At 42.1% G+C, this 26,819-nt stretch overlaps 2 long non-coding RNA genes across 2 annotated transcripts in view; one reads left to right on the forward strand and one right to left on the reverse strand.

Moving 5' to 3' along the window:
- Positions 1-26,819, forward strand: part of LOC311598586 — a 109,728-nt gene that overhangs the window by 45,975 nt on the left and 36,934 nt on the right. The window lies entirely within an intron of this gene.
- Positions 8,343-9,802, reverse strand: LOC311597450. The gene is made up of 2 exons (XR_014779241.1): positions 9,766-9,802; positions 8,343-8,993 (listed from the first exon to the last, which is right to left on the reverse strand). It is a non-coding gene; the product is annotated as an uncharacterized lncRNA (long non-coding RNA).

A 26,819-nucleotide genomic window follows, 5' to 3' on the forward strand; every position in this document is an offset into this window, starting at 1 on the left:
AGTTATGGGTAAAAGTTACAGTGGAAACAGTAGCTATATTGGTTTCTGTCTCCAAACACTGAAAGACTCCATGGAGAAAAAAATAGAACAACCCCGGATTTCAAGAATGATATTGTATCCTCAGAGTTTGATAAGCAGAAAAGAAGATGAACCCTGAGGCTCATAGTCTACCTGGGCATCATTTAATGTTAACTCTACGGAGTGTGGACTGTGAATAAGAAGATGAACCCTGGGGCTCATAGTCTAGCTATGGATCATTTGTGTTGTCTCCATGGAGTGTAGCAAGTCAACTAAAAACTTTATGTCAGTTGGAATAGCAATAATTATAGTGGCTGGTGTGAAGGAGACTCAGGTGTTTACTGTAAATATATGGTGGGCTCAAACAATAAATCCGAGGAAGCCAATAGATACAGTTCACACTCTTTCTGTATATCTGAAAGGCTCTTTTTTACCCGAATAAGTGAAGATATGTGAAATAATTCTGAATCCTATGAGTTTAAGGATATAGAGTTCTGGATTACCAAAGAATCAGAATAAATGTTGATGAAGAGTTGGTCCACCCCATCCAGCAGGATCAGAGTAGGTTGTACAGGAGGAGGTATAGTAACACCTGCGGCTAATACTGGAAGGGAGAGTAGCCATGGTAGAGCTGTGATGAGTACTGGTGTTTGATACTGTGTTATGGCAGGTGGCTTTATAGTAATAATAGTGGTATAAAGTTGATAGCACCTGGGATAGATGAGACACGGGATAGATGTAGGAAGAAGACTGTTAGGTCTACAGATGCTCCTGCATGGGCTAGGTTTCCAGCCAAAGAGCGAGATACTCTTCCTGCCCTGGCTTTTTATTTTTCATGATGACAGAAGCAGGAGAAATGAGGAGGTAGGATTCAGAAAGTTAAATTATTTATTCATGCAAATGCTATATCAGGTACTCCAATTATTAGATGCAGTAATCAGTTTCTGAAGCCTCCAATCATTATAGGTATTACGATGAAGAAAATTATGGCAAATGTGTGTGCAGTAACGATTACATTGTTTATTTCTAATAGGGCTCAGGTTGACCTACTTTGGCTCAAATTAAAATGCTTAGAACTGTTCCTACTATACCTGTGCAAGCCCCAATGGTTAAGTATAGGATTCTAGTGTCTTTATGGTTTGTTGATAGTAGTCATAGATTTAGCTCAATTACAGTGATTGATTTGCATTCAATAGATGTAGGATGGAATCTTACAGTTCTTGTCAGAGTTAAACTGTATGTTTTCTTAGGGTTTTGAAGACTCTTGGACTATTATATCCTAAATTTATATAATTAGCTGAAGTATCAGGGGCAAGGTTTGTGTTACAATAATTAGGGAAGGTAGGAGGTGGTGCTTTTGAGATTTGTTTGTTAGTGTATAATTTGGAGTTATTATTTGTTGGAAAAAGAGTAGGTGAAGTAGAATAAGCATGTGTAAAAGAATATGTTTAGTAGGAGCATCCTTCTGTTAGCCTTGCTTTCCCACCTGTGGGCTGACAGCAGTGGAGCAGTCAGTACACAAGATGACCATGTGCACATGCCTAAAGACCGTGGGGATTCATAGCATCCTGGGCATTCACATCCATAGAGTATGACCTGGGGCTCTGCACCAGGCGCTTTTTCTTGTGTTTCCTCTTCTCTTCTGGAAAGGGATGAAGGAGATAGGTCCCTTGCGAGAGACATGTTCTCCTAGGGAGCTTGTCACCGCCAGAAAGGCAGTTTTTGGTTTTTTGATACAGGGTTTCTTTGTATAGTTCTGGCGGTCCTGGAACTCCCTCTGTAGACCAGCCTTGAACTCAGGGATCCACCTGTCTCTACCTCCCAAGTTCTGGGATTAAAGTGTGCACCACTGCATCCAAATGCCTGTTTGAATTATAATGTGTGTTTTTTTTTTTGTTTTTTTCGAGACAGGGTTTCTCTGTGTAGCCTTGGCTGTCCTGAACTCGCTTTGTAGATGAGGCTGGCCTCAAACTCAGAGCGATCCACCTGCCTCTGTCTCCCGAGTGCTGGGATTAAAGGCGTGCGCCACCACGCCTGGCTGTGAATTTTTTATTTATTAATAAGTAAAAGTTTTGCCCTGTATTCATTTCCAAAGATATCATTGTTAACGAAAGTTGGGATTTATTTTTTTAATGGTAGGGCTGAGAGTAGTTAAGAGCATGTTTTACACTGTGAAGGAATGGATTTGCCAGACCACAAGGGAAGAAGGAAACAGAAAACTGCAAAATCGAAGCTTTGAGCTGTATTGGCAGCTGTCACACGTATTCTACTTGTAAGCATTCACTTGCCTCAAACTAGTGACAATTTAGCCAAATGCAGTGGCCCACGCCTGTAATCCAGCACTCAGGGAGGCAGAGGCAGGAGGATCTCTGTGAGTTTGAGGCTAGCCTGGTCTACAAACCAAGTCCAGAACAGCCAAGGCTACACAGAGAAACCCTGTCTCAAAAAACCCAAAGCAAAACAACAGCAACAGAACTAGTGGCAACCTGAGATAATAACTGCAGAGGACATGAGCCAGGTCCCTTTTAGTCAGGGGAGATGCGCTCTGAGCTCCAAGCTCCCATAGCAGTCCTTGAAGCTGCAGATTGTTCAAAGCCTTAGTTACACTGTTTTTCATATACATTCATGTCGTTGATATGCAGTTAAGCACAGAAAGACATTGACAACAACTAGTAACTAATAAAACCTAAGGAAATTATAATAGAAAGGTATGAATCAATGTATGAGCTCAAGAACGTTTATTTCTCTCATAACTTGATTTTTCTCCTAACATTTCAGACCATGTTGACCACAGGTAAGTGAAACCATGGGGAATGAGCTACGGATGACAGGGAGAGCTACATACCTATTTGTTTTTAAGTCCAAATGCTGGGTCTCTGAAAGCATATAAACTCTATGTTGATGAGCCTTTTAAAAAACAAAAAAGCTCTTTCTAATGTACAGTCCACTGATTCTGTCCGTCAGGTGGAAAAGGCCTTGAACTATGCCGAGGCAGCCACAAAAGCAGCAGTGGTTGTTCTGGCGCAGAATGAAAGTCTACACCTGTGGCACCAAGCCCTCTAGGTACCTGCATTATCTTTTCCTGCTGCTGTGACACTGAGGCCCTAGAGGCACCCAGCTGTTGGCAGTCAATACAGTTCATTCTTCCTTCCTTCCTTTGTTTTTTGTTTTTTGTTTTTTGGGGGTTTTGTTGTTGTTGTTGTTGTTTGAGACAGGGTTTCTCTGTGTAGTGTTGGCTGTCCTGAACTCATTTTGTAGACCAAGCTGGCCTCAAATCACAGCGATCTGCTAATTTTTTTCTTTCTACAATAGCTTTCCTACAACTTTTTTTTTTGGTCGAATGAAGCCATTGTCCAGAGTGTGCTGTCCCTAGATTTGGCTGCTTCTTAGCAGACTGGGAGCCACTAGCTGTTCTGTTTGCCTGGTTCTTGCTTTTCTCATACAGTGTGCATGTGTATTGAGTGTATTTTGTTTTGGAGAATATTTTTCAAGCTTTTTAACAAGCTGCATACAGTACATTCTTAGGCTGCATCAACCTCATCAGACCATTCCTTACCCATCATCAAGAATCCAACAGCTTGATGTCTTTAAAAATTGGTTGACATCTCTGTCTTAGGTTGGATATGGTCCTGATTGTGCATAATCCCGTCATTGGCTCTGGAGCCCCTGGTGCCCTCTATAACCGTCATTGGGTCCAAAGGTTGCTTTTTGGCCCTTGGCCCTGTCCTAGGTGGGGTCACCTGAGGTACGGCCTGCTATTCATCTGAATAGCCTTGGTCCTCAAGCTCCAGCCTGTGATAATGGGCCTGTATGGGCTTGGCCTGGATGACATCCACTTGCTGTTTTATGAATTTGGTCAGTTATTTAAAAGCCCAGGCCCAAAAGATAAAAGAAGTAACAAACCTATCATGAGTCCTAACAATGAGGGCAAAAGAGTGGTTAGCCAAGGAGTAGTGGAGAACCAGCTTTGGAACCAGTTTTGATCTTGTTCCCTCTGTCTTTTTCTATGCTCCAGGCCTTTTCTATCCTTAGCTGTCGGCGCCGCACTGTCCAGCAGAAATAAGACACCAACAACCAGACTTCTTCTCGAGATCTTTACTCAGGATTAAGCTCAGTGGGAATGGCCCCGAAGAAGGGAAGGGCCAAGCTTAAGTACAACTCAAGGGCCAATCAGCTCATGCCAGGCGCCACCTCCTCATAGGTCCGCATCAGAGCAGGACTGCTCGTCATCAGATCACCAGTTACCCTTGCACAGCCTTTTGCCATATGAGGACTTGTTTATCTTAGAGAGCGCTCACCATCGGGATGGCGGAAGGCGGAAGCCTACGCCATGTTAAGGTGCAGCACCTCGCAGCTCTCCACACTTAGCCATGGAGTCCTTGACCACACCCGAGTGGTCCATGCAAAAGCAACAATCTTCTTTAAGAGCTGCACAAAGGCCTCCTTGATGGAGGAGAAGCAAGTCTAAACCTCTTCTATTTTGAAGGACAATCTCAGCAAGTGAAGTAAGGGAATTTTCAAGGTGGGAAATGGCAGATTCCAGCAAGGTCTTCATCGATTGACAGGTAGTAATGCTTATTGGAAAGAACAAGAGAGGTTATACCCACCCCGGTTCCCACAGCCTCAAGGCCCAGCAATATCGCAAGGGTGATGGCTGTTATAGGCTCTCTTTTTGTTCTTAAGAGGCCGTGGTCATTTTTTGGATCCCAGGCTAGGGAAAATTGTTCTTCAGAGTAATAAGTTAGCCTGGGAATTAATTGGACCAGGACACAGTACATACTTTGATTTTTCTTAGTCAGATCTCTAGACATGCAAGGTGTCAGTCTGTCACTACAGGCCCACAATATAAGAACCTGTTTTACAAGTCTTTCTGGCAGCCATCTTGCCAATCCAGCTTTTATATCAAACATGCACATTGACCCTCGACCCCATATTAGCATTGGGTCAGGGCCAGACTATTTGTAGGTCAACAGATCTTTCCATAATACTGAGGCGTAATTGTCTTTTGATGAAGGATGTCGAAGACGATCTGCAGCTGATTTTTCCTTCACATCGAGATTTAAGAAGTTTAGAATAAACAAAACACGAGCAAGAGTACTCCTGGGAGACCCTTTAAAAGGGTATGAGTCTCCCCTTTTTATCTTATTGATAGTGTTTTTGAGTGTCTGGTATGCTCTCTCCACAATATCTTGACCTTGAGGGTTATAGGGAATATCAGTGATATGTTTTATTTGTAAAGCAGAACAGAAAATTTGAAATTTTTTTTTACCAATATAGCCAATCCCATTATCTGTTTTAATTGTCCTGGGTTTTCCCATAGTAGCCAGGCAGGTGAGGACATGTGCAATGATGTGCTTACCAGCCTCACCAGTTTGCAGAGTGTCAAAAATAAACCCAATAAATGTATCAACAGTAACATGTAAATATCTGAGGTTTCCAAGTTATGGGATGTGGGTAACATCCATTTGCCAGATTTCATTAAGGAAAAGGCTTCTAGGGTTAACACCTAAATGAGGAGTGGGCAAATAGGTAACACAGGCAGGGCATTTTTTTTAACTATTTGATGAGTCTGTTCTCTAGTTATTTTGAACATAACCCTCAAAGTGTGAGCATTGAGATGATGTAAGGAATGTGCCTGTTGGGCCCCTTGTAAGGCTGAGTCAACAACAGGACAGACAGTACGGGTTACAAGGTCTGCAAGTGCGTTTCCTTCTGAAAGAGGACCCAGGAGTCCAGTGTGGGCCCAGAGGTGGCCTATAAAAAAGGGGTGAGATCTAGACCTAATGGCAGCTTGGATTTGTAGCAAGAGTGATATAGCCTTAGTAGAGGGTTTAATGAAGGCCACAGTCTCCAATAAGGGAGCAGAATAAGCAATATAAGCACTGTCTGTATATAAATTAAAAGGAATGTCAGGAAAGGTCTTAAAGACAAAAAACATAACATACAATTCTACAAGCTGAGCTGACATATAGAGAGCAGTCAAAACAGTGGTCTGGCCTTTAGCCATAAAGGGAGCCTTTCCAGTGGAGGAACCATCTGTAAAAATGGTCAGAGCCTCTGGTAGAGGTTCTAGGGAGGTATTCCTGGGAAAAAACAAATGTATGGTATTTAATAAACTGAAGGAACTTATTAGCCGTGTAGTGGTTGAATATCTGAACAATAAATAAAGAGCAGGCAATTGGCCAGTCTTCTGTGGTTTGAAAAAGCCAATTAATATGAGCTTTGGAGTATGGCTGTATAACATCTGGTTCCTTGCCAAAATAACCTCTCCCATGTTCTCTACCCTGAATAATTAGTTCTGCTACTGGAATGTAATAAGGGCTGACAACCGTTTTGGGGGAGGAAGGAAGATGAACCCATAGGAGTGGGCTGGATTGCCAAAACACCCCAGTGCGTGTATGAGGTGTAGCACAATGACAAAAAGAAGAGTTTCTTATAATCTATAAAAGTTACAAATTGTTGGCTTATGGCTGTTTCTACTTTTATTAATGTAGCCTGTGCCTCAGGAGTCAGAGACCTGGCAGAATTGGGATCAGAGTCTCCTCTTAGAATGTCAAACAATGGTTTGAGCTCTCCAGCAGGAAGCTTCAAGTATGGTCTTATCCAGTTGATATCCTAATAATTTTTGAAAATCATTTAATGAAGTTAAATGATCAGTCCTTAATTGAGCCATTTGAGTGTTAACTTGGGCACCTCTTAATGTAAAGCCTAAATAGGTATAGGGATCCAGCCCCAACCCCATGTCATCTGTTTTTAATGATTTTTATTAAGTTACGGTTTATCCATAATCTTAAATACTTGTTAATGTTTTTTATCTGGACCCCTCTTTTATATAATTCAGAGCTTCTTGCCCAGAGTTTGGCAATGATTTCCAGTATTTGTCCTAATCCTCCACTGGGTGGAGTCTCTCAAAGAGCATCTATGTTGAGCTAATATCTACTTATAAGTAAATATATAACACCATTGAGATGTAACAAGAATAAATTAATAAAAAATTTTTTTAAAATATATAACATTGTTTGCTAGAACACATTTTTTGTACTCTCAAATGTACCCATTTTTTTTTACTGGAATGGCTTTGTTCTGAATGTAGGAAAACAGTAACAGCTGAGCAATTTTATCCCCTGCATTAATTTGCCTCTTCTGTTTTACACACCATAATTTTGATGTACACTAAGACCTTGAGAAGTTACATAAAAGTTAATAGTAAAATGATAATCATTAAATTAGAGTTTTTTTACTTTAGCATCAAGATCTATAGGGGTTGGAAACCTTTTTGGTTTCCATATGACATATCATTATAGAATACAACAGTTTTTAAAGAAAATTTATCAGTGATACTAATATATTAAATTTATAATTTATAGAAAAATTTAAAGTTATTAATACTTTATATTGACTGAATGTAATTAATACAAACGAGTCCTATTACATTTGTTTAAGAATGAAGTCATAGAGTATAACCATAACTTTTAGAACTAAAACCAGATTTTTACAGTGCTTTGAATTAGGATTGAATCACATAATATCTGTGTTACAAATGTACATGCACTCATATATTTTAAACAAGAGTTTGAACTTAAATTTTAAACATTATATTTAATAAGCAAATCATTAATCTTTAGATAAAAGTTTACAGATATATGCTGGAGATGCAGTTTTAATACCTTTAAAGTCAATAAGAAACAAACATGTAGTAAAACTGACAAAATGTTTTTTTTAATTTTATAACATAATTTAAAAGGATTTTACACCCAAATGTTTAATGTTTAAAGGCAGAACCTGTGAAAGATAATAGAGAAACTAGGAGTATCTGAGTTGGCATCCTGCCCAGGATGTTTTTACACAAGCCCCTGTTGAAAATGTACAGCTTCTATAGTGAATGTTGTTCAGAGCCTATCACCAAGGAGTCCAAGGAATGACAAAGACTGAAGAAGACCTTACCAGTGGCTTTATCTGATCATTGCTTACCTTCAAGTTCCTGGAAAGACCCATCATAGTAGCTCTCATTTTTTAGCCACCTAATTTTTGTGTTTGGGTAGTGACCTTGTACTTACCATGTTTGAGGGATTTGGGCTGGTTGGAGTTTAGAGCACATCATTAGGAGTTCAGGCAGCCCTAGGATTTCTGCCAGTTTGATCCAGGCAGCCTGGCTCCAAGGACAGATCTAGTCTATCAGTTTTTGTTTTTTCTTTTCTTGAGAATCATTGAAATGAGTTAGAGCTAATGGCCAGCAGATAAAATTTTGTTCTTTTTTCTCCAACAGATTATAATATATAAAACAACATTTAAACACCAGAGAAAGACAAGAGTAAAAATTGACGTTTGTCTTTTTTTACTATGAGGGACAAGTTATGTGCCCTAGTCAGTCTGTCCAGTGGTCTAAGACAACAGTCAAGGCGATTGATTCTTTTTGTCTCATAGTGAGAAAGTCCACACAAATAGACACAAATAAACAAAAACAGAAATTGGCACCAAAAGCCACAAAGTTTGGACTACACCAAAACCAGAATGAAGTGAGCGGTCAGACCCGATGATCAGGCGGGCCAAGAGTGCTCCCCAAATGGAGGGGGATTGACTCCCCCTCCTGGAGGTCAGGAACGTCTTCCAGTATCCTTATCAGGGGGGTACAATATCTCCTGGCACAGGCAAAGAGCAACCTTGACACTGTGACTAGTTCAAATGTTTGAGGAGCTCCAAAGTGAAACTAATGAACATGGAGGGACAGAGAGACAAAGAAGACAGACAAAGAAGAGTAGCAGCTGCCTTACCTAATTCCTTGACTAGAGTCCGGGTCTTAGAGGGGACTCTTCAGGCAGAGGAGATTTACAGACTTTAGCCTTAATTGTGGTCCTGAAGAGAGAACTGGGTAGGCCAGCTTTTACATTTTCCCAGACTTTTTCTAAGTTCTTCTTTAAGAAAATTTTTACCTTCATCTAATACTGATTTGTCCTGTTGTGGTCTTCAATGAGTACCTGTGGAGGGGGCAGACAAATGGGGGGACAGGAGATACAAGGAAATGAGGGCAGGTCTGGATTCTGGACAAACCTCGTTTTTTGAAAAATTTCACAGTTTATATAGGCACAGAGGCATGGGTATTTGTGTAAGCAAGGGTTGTTATGGATACCTAACTCTGGAATGCTCCAGCAGGTGTCTACCTTGACAGCTGCTATAATTGCAGAGAGAGAAATTCCAGGAAAGTTGTGAAGGATCTGGTTAGTCAGGAAAAGGTTCCCGGAACTGCTGCTCGCAGGCAGCTGGTCTTTAATCTGATCTTATCAGTAGTCTTACCGGAAAAGGAGTAACTCGGGGGTCTAGAATGACCAGCCCCCACAATAAACCACAACAGGTGTCTAACTGCGGAACATCGACAAGGTCAGCTGGTTTCTGGTAAATGGCAGACTGCTAGAGAAATAGGAACCTAAGCTCTGATAAGATGGAAGAATATTGGCCATATAGCCCGTCCCCTACATAATACATTTTAATAGCCTCATGAAAGTATCTAACACACAAGATTTCATTAATCAAACTTAGTCATTCAAAGCAACACCCACTCTTTTCCATCTTTTTTCATTTATGGTTCCTTCCTGCGGGAACCAGGGACAAATGTCCTTGAGAAAGAGGAAAAAATGAACTAAATCTTTTTTCTTAACCCTAGTTCTTTGTGCCTTGAGAGAATCTTTAAGTACACCTATGAACTTCTCATGTACACTAATTCCCTGTCCCATAATATCACCATCTGTATACCTCGGACCTTCTTTCACGGAGTGGGCGCTTCTCCGTGGTGATCTCTCTGCATGTCTTCACTTACAGAGTGGGCGTTTCTCCATGGCGACGTCTTTGCGGATCTTCACTCACAGAGTAGACTATCTCTGTGGCAACCTCAATGTATGATGCGACTGCAGTCTTCAGACGGTGCTTCTTGCATGATCCCATGTGCCTCAGGCATCACGTCTGGGCACCAATTCTGCCCTGGCCCTGCCCCGGGGTCTTCAAATGGAACCTGGGAGGGGGTGCCGAAGTGAAAGTAAAGGACAGGAGACATGAGGGCAAGTCTGAACACTGATCAAGGCCTGTTTATTGAAAATTCTTACAGGGTTTATATAGGCAATATCTAGGGCAAGGAAAGGCAGGGCTGCTGTGGGAACCTAATGGCAGACATCCAGCCATCCGTCCTTGGTAAGCAGAACTCCAAGATTAGGGATTGAGCTCTGAGGGAACGCAGATACGGAAGCAAGATAAGCAAGCAGCCTCCCAGGATCTTGAGGAGCCCGCTACGTGTCATGCAGCAGTTCCCAGGGTCCGGATGGAGTGGCCTGGGCTGACCTCATCCTGCTATGTACCAGGCAGAGGTATAGAAAATGGAATCTACAGACAAAGTGGAATTGGGCAATGTTTTAAGCCAAGAGCCGCTAAAGGCAGCTCCCCACAACTATGCAAGCTCTCTAACACTGAGCTGTATCTCCAGCCCTCACTAATGTTTCAATGTAGCTCCCATGGGATAACATTGCTAAGTTTAATATTTTTTCAAGAGAATTGTAGTTCAATTGACCCCACTTGCACGTGCCTGTGCGCGCACACACACACACACACACACACACACACACACACACACACACACACACACACACTTTCCCCTCTCTCTATTTCGTATCCCAAAGACTGATGATGAGGAAACCAGGAAGTTTCCTATTAATGACTACGCAGAAGGATGCTTGCCCAAGTAGCATCCCTGAAATGCTGCTCTAATGGACAATCTTCAATGGCATAAGTCAATTCCCTGACTACTTGTGTTAGAGTTTTCCAACTTAAAACAACATATTGGAATAATGTTTGCAGTACTTGCTTAAGGAAGTAAGAGAAGTCTGGATGAAAGAGCAGAAATATTAGAGCGGTGGTCATCACATGACCAAGTGCCTCTGTAGGTGACGGTCCGTCAACCTTATTGTCATTCTTATCTCTCTCCCTCTTCCTTTTCCTTCCCAAGCTATAGACGCAGAAATAACAGAAGTGAAATGACTTCTTGACCTGATGCAGTCTGTGTCCTCACGGTCAGATATCTTTCCCCACTGACCATCTGACACAATCCACATAGTCTGGAGATAAAACAGATAAGGTTGGACAGTTGAGTTCAGTCCTCATAAACTGAGCAGAGAGCTACAGAATAGGGTAGATGGTTGCGTTCAGTCCTCATAAACTGGGCAGAGAGCTACAGCAAAGGAGCCCACCTGGTCCCCAGAGGTGCCTAGGACAGGGCACTTGTCCTTAGTAGTTCCAGAGACCACTGAGAGGATGCTTTTTCAGAGGTGAGCTAAGAAATGCTCAGCAACTTTCCAAACAAGACATGCCTTTATGTTGGATAACTTGTTGGCAATTCCTTTAGAGTCTTTTCATATGAAAATTGTGTTTTAAAATGCATTACACTTTCAATCAAGCCTAGAACAACTGGAGTCTTTAAAGACATCTTTAATAGGTGGGGGGTGATCACATAAACTGTGTCTCAACTATTTGGATCCAGAATTTGTTTCCTCTGTTTCCTGTTCCCAGAAACAGCACAGAGATGGTCCAATCTGAGAACCCTGTTCTCCTTTTCCACATCACTGTGTGCATCTTCAGACAGGTTAATTTGTTTGCTTGGCATGGCATGATGTGCATTGTAAAACTCTATTCTCAAACTAACTACATCTGACCAATGTTTTGGTTTTTATTACTTAATTGACACTTTTAACATCAAGGGGTAAATCTGGGGTCAGCTACAGAGGGACCTACAGTCACAGATCTTGGTGGCAATGTTCATCAAGGTGTTAAACCTGTTGTTTGGAAAGCTCAATCTCTTACAGCCAATTTCTGAGTCATTTTTCAGTAGACAGAGTGATGTCGACACTGATTATTCATCCCTTAGAGTTCCAGGGCTTCCAATCCAATTCCAAAACGTCCCCATTTGAGAACTGGGTTTTGTTCTTATTTTTGAAGTGTAAATTCCCTAAGTTAGATTTACTATCTCGTCCCTTTAGTAGAGCACTTCCAAGAGACAGTGAGATTTAAGGAAACAAAGCTGCAAAGCAGGAAGTCACTGATGCTGGAGACGCAGAAGGGCAGTAACTGGTCCCTGAGCACTTTCCTGCAGCTACACAAAGCGCTTGCAGAAAGCTGCCCTTCCCGCCTCAGTGGCTCAACATGTCAACTCCCCTGCTTAACAAGCATGCAGGTCACTAGATTGGGATGCACACATTCAGGTCCACTGCTGTCAGTCAGCAGGGTTCAAGCATTACCATATACCAGAAATACAGGGATAGCCCTATAATCCCAGCACTTGCAAAGCTGAAGTAAGGGAATTGTGAGTTCAAGACCAGCTTGGGCTCCATAGTGAGTTTAATGTCACCTCAGATACACAGCAAAAGCATTATCATAAGAAGAGGCGAAGGAAATACACTGTTCAGCCATCAGGTGCATGATGATGAATATAGGACTTTCTGATGGGATTGAGAGTTGACAGCAGGGTAGCCACCACCCCACACTCAAGCCCATAAGAGAACAGCAAGGACATCCAGGGAAGGCAGTTGCTATGGAACTCCGCATGTGTGCTGTCAGGATTAGGAATCCTTTCTGGTTGTAAGCAGTGCTCGCCAGAACAGTAAGCTCAGCTCTGGCTTTAGAAATCAGTGGTATCCAGAAAGAAAGGGAAAAAACCAATTTTAGGTTCCTGATCTGACATCTGCCATGAAAACTACCTTAACTACTCAATGCTACAGTTCAGGAATAGTGATGGAACCCAAATCCACAGGCCAGTGTCATACATACCCTGTGCTCTTTGGCTTTTCCCCTGGAGGTGGGGAGACTGAGCTCTCTTTATGTATATCTTACATCTCTAGTGTCTGTCATGGATTGGGTGCAGTGGCTCTGGGAGGCCCATCATCCAGAAAGCTCTGCCATAGGGGACTTGGAAAAGGTAAACTTCTCACAGGGAAGGGGATAGTTTTGTTTAGTGGGCTAGTGGCTGTTCAACATAATCACTTAATTGCAGGTGAAACCTTAGTTGGAGGCAGGAAAGAGAGGAATGTCAACACGCATGAGAACTCACTGCTTTTTATGACAGCCAATGAGACACCAAACATTCTGCTCTGCAGCATCTGGGTGACCCATGCAGATCCAACTTGTACTTCCCATGACTAGGGTCGAAGCCCCAAACACAGGGAGTTTTAGTTCTTCTCAAACATTAATTAGACTCAGGGCCAATGTATCTCCCATGTGTCTCTAAACCAATGCTTTGAGCTTCACCAAAATTGTCAGGAGCCAGTCATGCAGGAGTGGACTTGAGGCAAGCAAGTGAGCTAACTGGAGGTGGCTTGCTGCTGCAGTATCTGTGATGTGTGACCTAGTAAGTGAAGACCCTAGGTAACTCATCTCAAGATCGTTTCTTCTGCTGATTGCCTTTCCAGGCTTGTATTTCCTGTACCATTCATAGAAATATAAATATATGTGTGTATGTACAATATACATAATGCCTGTGCTCTGATGCAAGTGCTTTTCTCTGCCAGGAAGATTCTTGCAGAGACATAATGAGGATGACGTCATTATTCTTGACAATGAGTCCTAAGTTGATCCAAGTGGCTTTTTCAGCCCCTCATACAGAATAACTAAATCTGCCAGGAATTTTGTGTTTTCACTTATCACTGACACATATACTTCACTAGAATAGAGACAGCCCTGAGAGAGGTTTATCACTCAGGTATGCTTTCACTCTAGAGCTATAGATAAAGTCCTCGCTCTCTGTGTGCACAGAAAATAGACAATTAACTAATCTTGGAATGAAAGACAAATAAAATTATTGTCCTGATGTCGATAGAAACTAAGAGATAGCTCCAAAATTTGTAGCCAGATCAATCCTAATTGAAAAGACATATATCTTGTTGTAACTTCTTGGACCCTGTTAACCTTTAGACCTTGTCCACCTTTGTCATTCTGAACTTATTATGAACTTATGTAATGGATACATAGATAAGAAATGTTTAATTTTAATGAAAAACATGTAACCTATTATCCTATTGCACTCATCTGGTTTGTATATGTGTGTGTGTGTGAATAATTGCCTTTTTTGTCTATGAGGTAGTTCCTTTTCTGATGTAGAGAGCTTTTTCTCAGAAATATAAAACTAGTACCACTGGAATTTGCTTCATCATGAGTTGTAAATATGTAAATATGTTTATAGATATGTGAATGTATCTGTCTGATTTTTGTACATGTGTTACATACGTGTATGTTAATTGTCTGTCTGTATGTAAGGAGCTCCTTTTGTATCATCCATTGAGTATATGTATGAATATGTACAGATCTATATGTCTGATCTTTTGTCTATGTGTACATACAGAGTTGAAGTTTTTAACTTCATTTACCTTTCCTCTTGGATGCGAGCATGCGTGCATGTGTGCGTGTGTGTCTGTATGTGTGCTCTGTTTTCTATCTCTTATTTTTTAATTCCCTGTAGATTCACAAATAAGTTAACAGACCTAGGGCCTTACCATCAGCCTTCTAAGGCAAGCAGGTCGAAGTTTACTGTAGCCAGCAAGCTCTCTACAGTGGTCTGCTTCTGCACAGGAGCTGACCTCAGATCTAAGAGCCTTTTTATGACCCGCTGCAGTTTGGGGATAGAAGCTGCTTTTACAGCTGTAGCTACAAGAAAAAAATGTGGTCAGTTTAAGTTTTCCTCCTTAGCAGTAGCACATCCATTCCCAAATGGCTAGAGAAGGAAGCCCCGTCTCTCTCCCCTCTCCTTTGTCCTTACTGGGTACTTTTGCATCCTCAAAATTTAAAAGCTTTTGAATTTTGGTACAGAACTCGAGAAAAAGACACCAGTCACAAGCCTGACTGGCCCTAATTAGCAATCTACATTCACCTGCCTCAGTTTCTCCAACTCCCGACAAAGACACAAAGTAATCATGAAATGCTCAAGAAAGACCTCCTTTCCTCTTTCTAGGAATCCCCTCCCCTGTGTACAAATCACTTTTTCCTCTTTCTTCTTTCTAGGAATCCTTCCATTATGTACAAAATCTGGGTGCTGTAAGGCTAATCTAGACTCAAGTGCTTTCTCTTGCTTATTTGCATTTCTAGCCCAAGATTTAGATGGTCAGTAAATGAGTCCAAGGAAAGATGGAGGACAAAGGAAGGTGCAGGAGATGAAAGCAGCTGTGACTTCTCTAATGTTGCAAGAGTAGGGGATATGGGGCTGGAGAGATGGCTCAGAGGTTAAGAGCACATCTGTTCTTCCAAAGGTCCTGAGTTCAATTCCCAACAACCACATGGTGGCTTACAACTATCTACAGTGAGATCTGGTGCCTTCTTGTGGTGAGCAGGCACATGTGTGGGCAAATATTGTAAAATAATAAATAAATATAAAATAAAAAGAGTAGGAGATATAGTAGATGTCGCTCTCTATATTCCATTTTTGCTTCTAGAAGTCCACTATACACCTTACAAATAGATGACAGTCCACCTTAACTATGTAGGATCTCATTAGTGACTGGCCATCACCATCAGTGCTCCCCCTCCCCTACACCCTCTCCTCACAGCAGATTTGTGCTTGGCTCTCAGCCTGGCCCCTTTCCTCACTGCCCTATGAGCTGTATTGGCAGTTCACTGTCTCCACCAGGTAAAGTGGATGTTACTACAGCAGAGTGCTCTTTCCTTTGCCTGCTCACCATCCTTGTGGGAGTAGGGAGCTGTCAAGCATGTTCCTGGGAGAGCTGAATTTAATAGAAAAGAGACGTTTAATCCCTGCCTTCCCTGAGCTAGAGTCACCTTCCTGTGGGATGTGATGTAATAGAAAAATACAAGTATGGAACTCAAGAGACAATGTTTGCCTAACATGTGTAAGACCCTAGAAGTGATGCTCAATATCACAAAAAATACATACAAAAAAAGTATTCATAAAACCAACAATGCATTAGATGTAATCATCCCTCCATTCCATATCCATGACTCAGCTAACTATGGCTCAGTGGTCAAAGTGCTTGTTGTACAGACATGAGGACCCGAGTTCAGATTCCAGCAGTGTGGCCCTTTGTGATGGTCACCCAAGCACTATGAGATTCCAGCAATGTAGCCCTGTGTGATGGTCACCCAAGCACTATGCGATTCCAACAGTGTGGCCCTGTATGATGGTCACCCAAGCACTATGAGATTTCAGCAGTGTGGCCTTGTGTGCTGGTCACCCCAGCACTATGAGAGTCCAGCAATGTGGCCTTGTATGCCGGTCAACCCAGCACTATGAGATTCCAGCAGTGTGGCCCTGTGTGCTGGTCAACCCAGCACTGTGGGATTCCAGCAGTGTGGCCCTGTGTGCATTAACCTCAGCACTAGGGTGAGTTGCAGCACCTGCGCTGCAAAAACCCCGATGTATTGAGCGAGGGACTGCGGGATGAAGAATCACTCCAGACAACAGGTCATCCGTTCTAAGAGAATGCCATTTAATGAAGAAGGGCAAATGCTTTTTACACAGTACAGAGGCAGGTGGAAAAATACAAGACGATGTAGGTGGGAAGTCCCCAGGACAAGAGGAACCAGGTAACCAAGGTAACCAGGGTGAAAAACAGGAACTTTTGGTCATCTTAGTGAGGCACAATTTTCACAACAGGAAGGTGCCAGGATAGAGTAACAACTGCATATGGGCCAAGGCATGGTCCCAGGGGGCCCGAGCCTAACAGTTCCCAACAGGTCCCTCCTTTATATAAATTAAATGAGTTTCTGTCTTAGGTTGCCAGGACATTAGCCCTCTGCCTTACCAGTCCTTGGCACGGCTGTCTCAAAACACAATCACTCTGTCTTAGGTTGGCAGGGGCCTCCATGGTCTTAGCAGTCACTGGATACTCATTTATCAAGGCTAAACCAATTTTGGGGCAGTGGAATTATCCAATGACAGGGATGCAAGGACCTGTTAGGTGTAGAACTGTTGAAGGGCCTGTTCTTTTTTCATGTAGAAGCATTGGTCACCTTAGCTAGGATAACGCAAGCATGATGATACATAGGATAACAAATAAGCACATGAACATCCCACAAAATATCAATTTGTTCTTGCAACAAGGCTGTCTGCTGATTAAGATTCTGAACAGTCAACTGAATCATGAAGTTCATTGAATTTTGAGTAGAGAGGGCACTAACCACCTCCTCAAAAAGTTTGTCCAACGTCTAAATTCTGAGAGATGGCAATTCTAGCAGCTGTTCCAGTGGTGGTAGCTAACGCGATGGCTCCGATAATGGTGACAGTGATGTCCAAGTCTCTCTTCTCTTGAAAGAGGATCAAGCCACTCTCTCCTGTATGCTCCACCAGAAATGGAAGTACTTCAGGCATGCGTACTCGTTATCCTCCTGCCTCTGCCTCCTTTAGCAAATCCTATGGGTGTGTGTCACCACAACCAGGATCAGGATCAGGGGATTCTTCACTAGTGCCCGTACTGTCTCCTGAAGGCTGGTGGGCAGATGGATGAGAGACAGGACAAGCCTTAGGCCAAAAATTATGTGAAATTACATCGATATCAGCTCCAGTATCCAAAAGTCCTTTAAACTCTTTGCTGTTGATTGTGAGTATCATCATGGGGTGACTATTCATGGCAGCCACCCAAAAGGCTGCAGGTCCAGTGGAACCAAACCCTTGTCCTTCTCTTGCGTCTTTTAAGAAGGGGTTGGAAGTTTTAAATTGAGACAACAGGACAAGTTGAGCCACTCGGCAGGGTATACTCTGAGGTATATCAAGGACACCCTTAGTGGTTTCCATCATTATTTTTATTTCTCTGATGGTATCAGGATCAATGACTCCTGGTATGACCTTGAGGCCTCTCTTGACTGCCTGTACTTCTTGTCATCCACATGCACAAACAATTACTGAAATGAATCTTGAAACAAAAAACAAGGGGTAGAGTCTAGTCCAATGGAACTGTCAACAGCAGCAGGAGATACAACTCAGTGTTGTGTCAGTACAACCTGTGGACCCCCAGAGCGTCTATGTGTATTTGTTGCATGCTAGTGTTGCAGGCTAGTGCTAAAGCCTGCATGGCCTTGGAAACCTGACTAGGGTGATGTAGGAATGAAGAAATGACAGATATACAGAACAGCTGGGTCGTGTAGGATGTAGTCACTGTGATGGGAGCACCTACTACAATCAGCACAAGGAGAAGGGGAGAGCTAGTCTCACTAGGAGGGCTCTATTGGGGAGAGGTCATCCTGGAGGAGCAGGAGAAAGCTGTGGTTGCTGGCTTTTTGCACAGGCTGGCCCATCATTCCTAAACAGTTGCACCAGAGGAAGGCTTCATTATTCCTGGGTGTCAGTTGGGGGAAAGCTTTGCCATTTGCATGTTTCTGAGTCATTGGCATCTTTGACATGGCTATGACCATGTCAATAATACACCTATGGCTTCATCTAAGAACTCACATTGTGTGTGTGTGTGTCTGTGTGTGTCTGTGTATCTGTGTGTGTGTGTGTGTGTGTGTGTGTGTGTGTGTGTGTGTTCCCCAACAAGTAGTTTCAGGATGACCAGAATAAAGCAGTTAGTATTGATAAAGCAGAGAGATAAGATACCTAAAGTCTCAATAGGATGTCCTCCCCTCTTACCCATTTTCCTGGTAGGTACAGTTTTTCATGGGGACATACACCTTGGACTAGTGTCTCGATATAAGTGAGTATATACCATTTAGCTCTTTTTGCTTCTGTGTGAACTCACTCATTATGACAATTTCTGGTTCAATCGATTTGTCAACAAATTTTAGAAAATCCTTGTTTTTAATAGCTGAGTAAAGGATCCAAGATGGCGGCAAGCAGTGTGGACCGTGTTTGGAAGCTCCAGTGAACAATTCAGGGAACTGCACAGATTTCTGAGCCAGGAACACCAAGGTTCCCACACCACGGCAGCAGAAGTGCTCCACAGTTCGGAGGGACCAGGGTGCGGAGGACCTGCTTGCCCCTGCACACGGGAGGAGCTCTGACTTTCTCGGATCAGAGCAGCAGCAGCAGAGACAGCAGTGGCACCAGTGGCACCAGCGGCGGTGGCTGAGGTTTGCAGCTCAGAGCCTTCCAGTGGAGGTGATTGGTGTGGTGGATGTTGGGAGTTGCTGTGGGAGAGGGGAGTATAGACAGGATTTGGGTCTCATGGTGCCTTGGGACCCAAACTGGACTCGGCAGACAGTTCAGCCCCAGAGTCCTGGGTTTGCTCAGTGAGCTGTGCCATGGAGTCACTGGCTCAGCTCAGCAAGCAATTCTGCCCAAGGCACAGCTCCCCTGCTGTGACACAGGCTGAGCCGAGTACTCACTTCAACCCTAGGCACCAGCTCAGCACAGCCGCAGTTTTCCTGCTGTGACACAAGCTGGGTGGAGCACTCAGTTCCACCCTAGGCACTTGCTCAGCGCAGTCGCAGTTCTGCTGCTGTGGCAGATGGTTCAGGCCCTGAGAATCTAGCTGAGCTCGATGCGTGGTTCAGGTCCAGTATCCTTGGCTGGACTTGGCAGGGGACCCAAAAGGCTGTGGATACCTTGGCCTGATCCAATGCTCATTCAGAGACCCAGAACAATTGCAGGACCCAGAGCAAAGGGGAGCTGAGGATTACTGGCTGTGAGAGCCCAAAACAACAGGGCTAACCTCCTGCCATCCACACCAGTGAAGTATCAGGGCTTACAGCCTACGGAAATCGTGAGAAAACAAGTGAATCTATCATCAGACTCCCTCCACCCAAATCTGGAAGTTACCCAACAAAAACAGAGACGGCAAGATGTCTAAAGGACAGCGTAAAAGCATACGCAAAAAAAACCAAAACAGTTTCCAACTATCCGAAAGAAAACAATGCAGAGAACTCAAATACAATGGAAACACAAGAAAATGACCTCAAATCCTTGGTAATGAGGATATAATAAAGGAAACAAATAAAATTCGAAATCAGATGCAGGAAGATGCAGTCAAGCAGGTGCGAGACATAAAAGAATCACATAGAGTGGAACTGGAAAAATTTCAGGAAAATGTAAACAACCAGATGAAAGAAATAAATAAAACGGTTCAAGATCTGAAGACCTATAAAGCGACAATGGGAGAAGCTCAGGAATATACAAAAAGTCAAATGAAAGAAATAAAAAAATCTGTTCAAGATATGAAGATGAAAATGGATTCAATGATAAACACACAGACAGAAGAAAAACGAGAACGTGAGACCTCAGAGAAGAAGACAAATGACACAGTGCTGAGCTTTTCTAACAGAATCCAAGAGATGGAAGAACGAATCTCAAGTCTAGAAGATACAATCACAGATCTTGAAGCAACCAGTAAAGAAAATGCCAAATCTGGAAAACTCCTGACACAAAACATCCAAGAAATTAAGGACACCATGAAAAGAAGAAATCTGAGGAAAATAGGCATTGAAGAAAGAGAAGATATCAGACTCCAAGGCCCAGAAACTATTCTCAACAAAATCATAGAAGAAAATTTCCCCCATCTAAAGAAAGAGATGCCTATAAACATACAAGAGGCATACAGAACACCAAATAGAATTGACCAGAAAAGAAAAACTGCCTGTCACATAATAATCAAAACACAAAACATAGAGAACAAAGAAAAATATTAAAAGCTGCAAGGGAAAAGGGCCAGATAACATTTAATGGCAAACCTATCAAAATTACACCCGACTTCTCAGCAGAGACCATCAAAGCCAGAAGGGCCTGAACAGAGATCCTGCAAACTCTAAGAGACCACAGATGCCAGGCCAGACTACTTTACCCAGCAAAACTATCAATAACCATAGATGGAGAAAACAAAATATTGCATGACAAAACCAAATTCAAACAGTACCTATCCACAAATCCAGCTTTACAGAAGGTACTAGAAGGAAACCTCCATCCCAAAGGGTCAAGCTACAACCAAAACTACTCAGGAAATAGATAACTATACCATGACAAAAACACAACTACACGCTCGACTGGAACCAACATCAAAATTAAGACTCTTAACAGTAACTGGTCATTAATATCTCTCAACATCAATGGTCTCAATTCTCCAATAAAAAGACACAGACTAACTGAATGTGTGCATAAACAGGATCCAACATTCTTCTGCATTCAAGAAACACATCTCACCCATAATGATAGGCATTACCTCAGGATAAAAGGTTGGAAAAAATATTCCAAGCAAATGGTCACAAGAAGCAAGCAGGCGTAGACATTTTAATCTCGAAAAAAATAGTCTTTCAACCAAAATTAATCAAAAGGGATGAGGACAGACACTTCATACTCATCAAAGGTAAAGTCAACCAAGAGGACATCACAATTCTGAACATCTATGCTCCCAATACAAGGGCACCCACATTTGTAAAAGATCTGCTAAAAAGGCTTAAACCACACATCGATCCCCACACAATAATAGTGGGAGACTTCAACACCCCACTCTCACTGAAGGACAAGTCATTGAAACAGAAACTAAGCCGAGAAATAACATCATTAACCAATGCCATGGGTCAAATGGATCTAACAGATATCTATAGAAACTTTCACCCAAACAAGAAAGAATATACCTTCCTCTCTGCATGCCATGGAACCTTCTCCAAAATTGATCACATCGTAGTTCACAAAGAAAGCCTCAACAGATACAAGAGGATTGAAATAATACCTTGTATCCTATCAGATCATTATGGGCTTAGGCTGCAATTCAACAACAACAGAAATAACAAAAAGCCTACATGTATGTGGAAACTAAACAACTCTCTGCTAAATGACACCTGGGTCAGGGAAGAAATAAAGAAAGAAATCAAGGAGTTTCTGAAATTCAATGAAAATGAAGGAACAACATACCCAAATTTGTGGGATACATTGAAAGCAGTGCTAAGAGGAAAATTCATAGCACTAAGTGCCTTTAAAAAGAAATTGGAAGCATCGCACATAAGCACCTTAATGACACAACTGGAAGCCCTAGAAAAAAAGAAGCAGAAACACCCAAAAGGAGTAGACGTCTGGAAATAATCAAACTCAGGGGTGAAATTAACAAATTAGAAACTAAGAAAACAGTCCAAAGAATCAACAAAACCAAGAGCTGGTTCTTTGAGAAAATCAACAAGATAGATAGACCACATTAGCCAAACTAACTAAAAGGCAGAGAGACAGTATTGAAATCAACAAAATCAGAAATGAAAAGGGAGACTTAACAGACACTGAAGAAATACAAAGAACCATAAGATCCTACTTTGAAGGCATATATGCCACAAAATTTGAAAATCTAAGGGAAATGGATGATTTTCTTGATCAATTTCACTTGCCAAAGTTGAGTGAAGAACAGATAAATAAGCTAACTAGTCCCATTTCCCCTACAGAAATTGAAGCAATCATTGATAGTCTCCCAACCAAATAAAGCCCAGGGCCAGATGGTTTCAGTGCAGAATTCTACCAGACCTTCAAGGGTGAGCTAATACCGATACTCTTCAAGCTACTCCAAAAGATAGAAAGGGATAGAACATTACCAAATTCATTCTATGAGGCCATAGTCTCACAAAGATTCAACAGAGAAAGAGAATTTCAGACCAATTTCCCTTATGAACATCGATGCAAAAATACTAAATAAAATACTTGCAAAATGAATACAAGAACACATCAAAGATATCATTCATCATGACCAAGTAGGCTTCATCCCAGGCATGCAGGAATGGTTTAATATACGGAAATTCATCAATGTAATCCACCATATAAACAAACTGAAAATAAAAAACCACATGATCATCTCTTTAGATGCAGAGAAAGCATTTGATAAAATCCAACATCCATTCATGTTTAAAGTTTTAGAGAGATCGGGAATACAAGGCTCTTTCCTCAACATAATAAAGGCTCTATATAGGAAGCCAATAGCCAAAATCAAAGTAAATGGTGAGATACTCAAGGAAATTCCTCTAAAATCAGGAACAAGGCAAGGCTGCCCACTCTCTCCATATCTCTTCAATATAGTACTCAAAGTTCTAGCCAGAGCAATAAGACAACAAAAGGAGATCAAGGGTATTCAAATGGGAAAGTAGGAAGTCAAATTATCCCTATTTGCAGATGATATGATAGTGTACATAAGTGACCCTCAAAATTCCACCAGAGAACTCCTACAGCTGATAAACACCTTCAGCAAATTGGCTGGATACAAAATTAACACAAAAAAGTCTGTAGCCTTCCTATATACAAATGACAAGCTTGCAGAGGAAGAAATTAGGAAAACTACACCCTTTACATTAGCCACAAGCAATATAAAATAATTAGGAGTTACTCTAACTAAGCAAGTGAAGGACTTGTTTGAAAAAAATTTCAAAACTCTAAAGAAAGATATTGAAGATGACATGAGAAAATGGAATGATCTTCCTTGCTCATGGATTGGGAGAATTAACATAGTAAAAGTGGCCATCCTACCAAAAGCAATCTACAGATTCAATGCAATCCCTATCAAAATACCTACACAATTTTTAAAGACATTGAAAGTTCAATTCTGAACTTCATATGGAAAAACAAAAAACCCAGAATATCTAAAACAATCTTGTACAATAAAAGGTGCTCCGGAGGAGTCACCATACCTGATCTCAAACTGTACTATAAAGCAATAGTAATTAAAACAGCATGGTACTGGCACAGCAAAAGGCTGGTTGATCAGTGGAATCGAATCGAAGACCCAGATATGAATCCACACACATATGGTCACTTGATTTTCGACAAAGAAGCCAAATCCATTCTATGGAAAAAGGATAGCATCGTCAACAAATGGTGCTGGTCTAACTGGATGTCTATGTGTAAAAAATTGAAACTGGACCCATATTTGTCACCTTGTACAAAACTCAAATCCAAGTGGATTAAAGACCTCAGCACAAAACCAGAGACACTAAGTCACTTAGAAGAAAAATTGGGGAAGAGCCTGGAACATATTGGCACAGGAGACATCTTCCTGAACAGAACATCAACAACCCAGGCCTTAAGGTCAACAGTTAATAAATGGGACCTCATGAGGCTAAGAAGATTCTGTAAGGTAGGAGACACTGTCAAGAGAACAAAACGACAGCCTACAGACTGGGAAAAGATCTTCACCAACCCTACATCTGACAAAGGTCTAATATCCAAAATATATAAAGAACTCAAGAAATTAAACAGCACCAAACCAAATAACCCAATTGAGAAATGGGACTTGGAACTAAACAGAGAATTCTCAAAAGAGGAATATCAAATGGCTGAGAAACACTTAAAGAAATGCTCAACCTCCTTAATCATCAGGGAAATGCAAATCAAAACAACTCTGAGATTCCATCTTACACCCATCAGAATGGCTAAGATCAAAAATTCAAGCGACACCACATGCTGGTGAGGATGTGGGGAGAGGAACACTCCTTCATTGCTGGTGGGAATGCAAACTAGTACAGCCACTTTGGAAATCTATCTGGTGCTATCTCAGAAAAATGGGAATAGGGCTTCCTCAAGACCCAGCTATTCCACTCCTTGGAATATACCCAGAAGATGCTCCAGAACACAACAAGAAAATTTGCTCAACCATGTTCATAGCAACCTTATCCATAATAGCCAGAACATGGAAACAGCCTAAGTGTCCATCAGTAGAAGAATGGATAAAGAAACTGTGGTACATATACACTATGGAATATTACTCAGCTATTAAAAACAAGGAATTCCCAAAATGTGTGACCAAATGGGTTGAGCTAGAAATGATCATAATGAGTGAATTAAACCAGAAGCAGAAAGACTCAAATGGTATATACTCAGTTATATCTGCATATTAGCCCAAGGGGCATGTCCCACGAAAGCCTTCACTTACCAGGAAACTGAGACAGAGGGGAGGACATTCTAGTGGGACTCTAGATGAGAGAATCATGGGAGAAAGGCAAAGTAGAAGGACCCAGAGTGTCCTAGAAGCCTACAAGTAGAACATTACGATAGGCAGATTTGGGCCCAGGGGTCCCGCCCAAACTAAGGCACCAGCCAAGGACAATACAGGCGGTAAACCTTCAGCCCCTACCCAGATCTAGACAATGGACAGAACACTCTCCACAGTAGAGTGGAGAGTGGGATATTACTTTCTCACATACTCTGGTGCCTCACCTTTGACCATGACCCCTGGACGGGGAGACCTGGTGGCAATCAGAGGAAGGACAGCAGGTTACCAAGAAGAGACTTGATACCCTATGATCATATAGAGGGGGAGGTAATCCCCCTCAGGAACAGTCATAGGGGAGGGGAATAAGGGGAAATTGGGAGGGAGGGAAGAATGGGAGGATACAAGGGATGGGATAACCATTGAGATGTAACAAGAATAAATTAATAAAGGAGAAAAAAACTAAAAAAAAAATAAAAATAAAAAAGGTAGCTGAGTAAGCTGAGTAGTATTCCATAATGTAGATGTACCACAGTTTCTTTATCCATTCTTCTACTGAGGGACACGTAGAGGTGTGAGAAGCCTGGGAGAATAAGGAAATAGAAGAATCCAGTGGGTTCTGGAAAATTACAGGCGAGTCTGGGCCCTGGGGTCCTCTGCAAACTATGGCAACAGCCAAGGGAAATATAGGCAGTAAACCTCGAACCCCTACCCAGACTAGCCGATAGACAGGACATTCTCCACTGTTGAGTGGAGAAGGAGATCTGACTTTCACACAAACTATGGTGTCCCATATTTGAACATGTCCCTTGGATGGAGATGCCTGGTGGCACTCAGAGGAAGGATAATAGGTCACCAAGGAGAGACTTGATACCCTATGAGCATATACAGGGGGAGGAGGTCCCCCTCAGACACAGACATAGGGGAGGGGAGTAGGGGGGAAGTAGGAGGAAGGGAGGAATGGGAGGATACAAGGGATGGGCTAACAACTGAGATGTAATATGAATAAATTAATAAAAATACATAAAAAAGAAAGATAAGATACATTTAAAGAGTCAAGTATGGAGAGAAACATGCTGAAGTGACTCAGTAGCAGCTGTATATGTGACTGACAGACTTGAAGCTACTCCTCTTCCTCCTCATCCTTCTCCTCTTCCTCCTCTTGCTCCTCCTCCTCCTCTCTCTCCTCTTCCTCTGCCTCCTCCTCATCCTCACCCCCCTTCTCCTCTTCTCCTTTTTTGGATTTTGTTCCAGACAGGGTTTCTCTGTATAGCCTTGGTGTCCTGGACTTGATTTGTATACCCATCTGTCCTCGAACTCACAGTGATCCATCTATCTCTGCCTCCCTCAATGCTGGGACTAAGCACCTGGCTTGTCCTTTTTCTTTCTTTTTTTTTCTTTTTTCTCTTTTAGGTTTTTGAGACAGGGTTTCTCTGTATAGCCTTGGCTGTCCTGGACTCACTTTGTAGACCAGGCTGGCCTCAAATTCACAGAGATCTGCCTGCCCCTTCCTTGAAAGTACTGGGATTAAAAGTGTGCACCACCACAGCCCAGCAGTCCTTTTTCTTATTCCATAGTAATCTGTCTTTGAAGAGAAGCCTTTTTTAGGCACTTGGTGCTAACTTATACCTGGAGAAGGGAGAGAGCTAGGAGAGATGAAACTCAGGTCGAATGTCAAGTGGCTTAGTCAGTTCTGTTAAAATTCTTTGTGTTACACAACAAGAGACAAAAATTAGAACTAGAGGACAAAAGAGGATCCTTTCCCATTTCTATGATCACTACATGAGACTCCCTGGACCTGAGGCAGGTCCTGTGCTTGGAGGCAGGATGCTATGGGAGTCTGAGGCAAGAAGGCTTTGGATGCCTAGTTCTTGCTGGGCTTGTGTAAGCCTCATTGTAGGGTTAGCTGTATCAGGCTCTGCGTAAGGCCTGACAAGGATAGTG

The sequence above is a fragment of the Acomys minous genome (assembly GCF_964271855.1).
Source record: "Acomys minous genome assembly, chromosome: 5".
Classification (NCBI taxonomy): Eukaryota; Metazoa; Chordata; class Mammalia; order Rodentia; family Muridae; genus Acomys; species Acomys minous.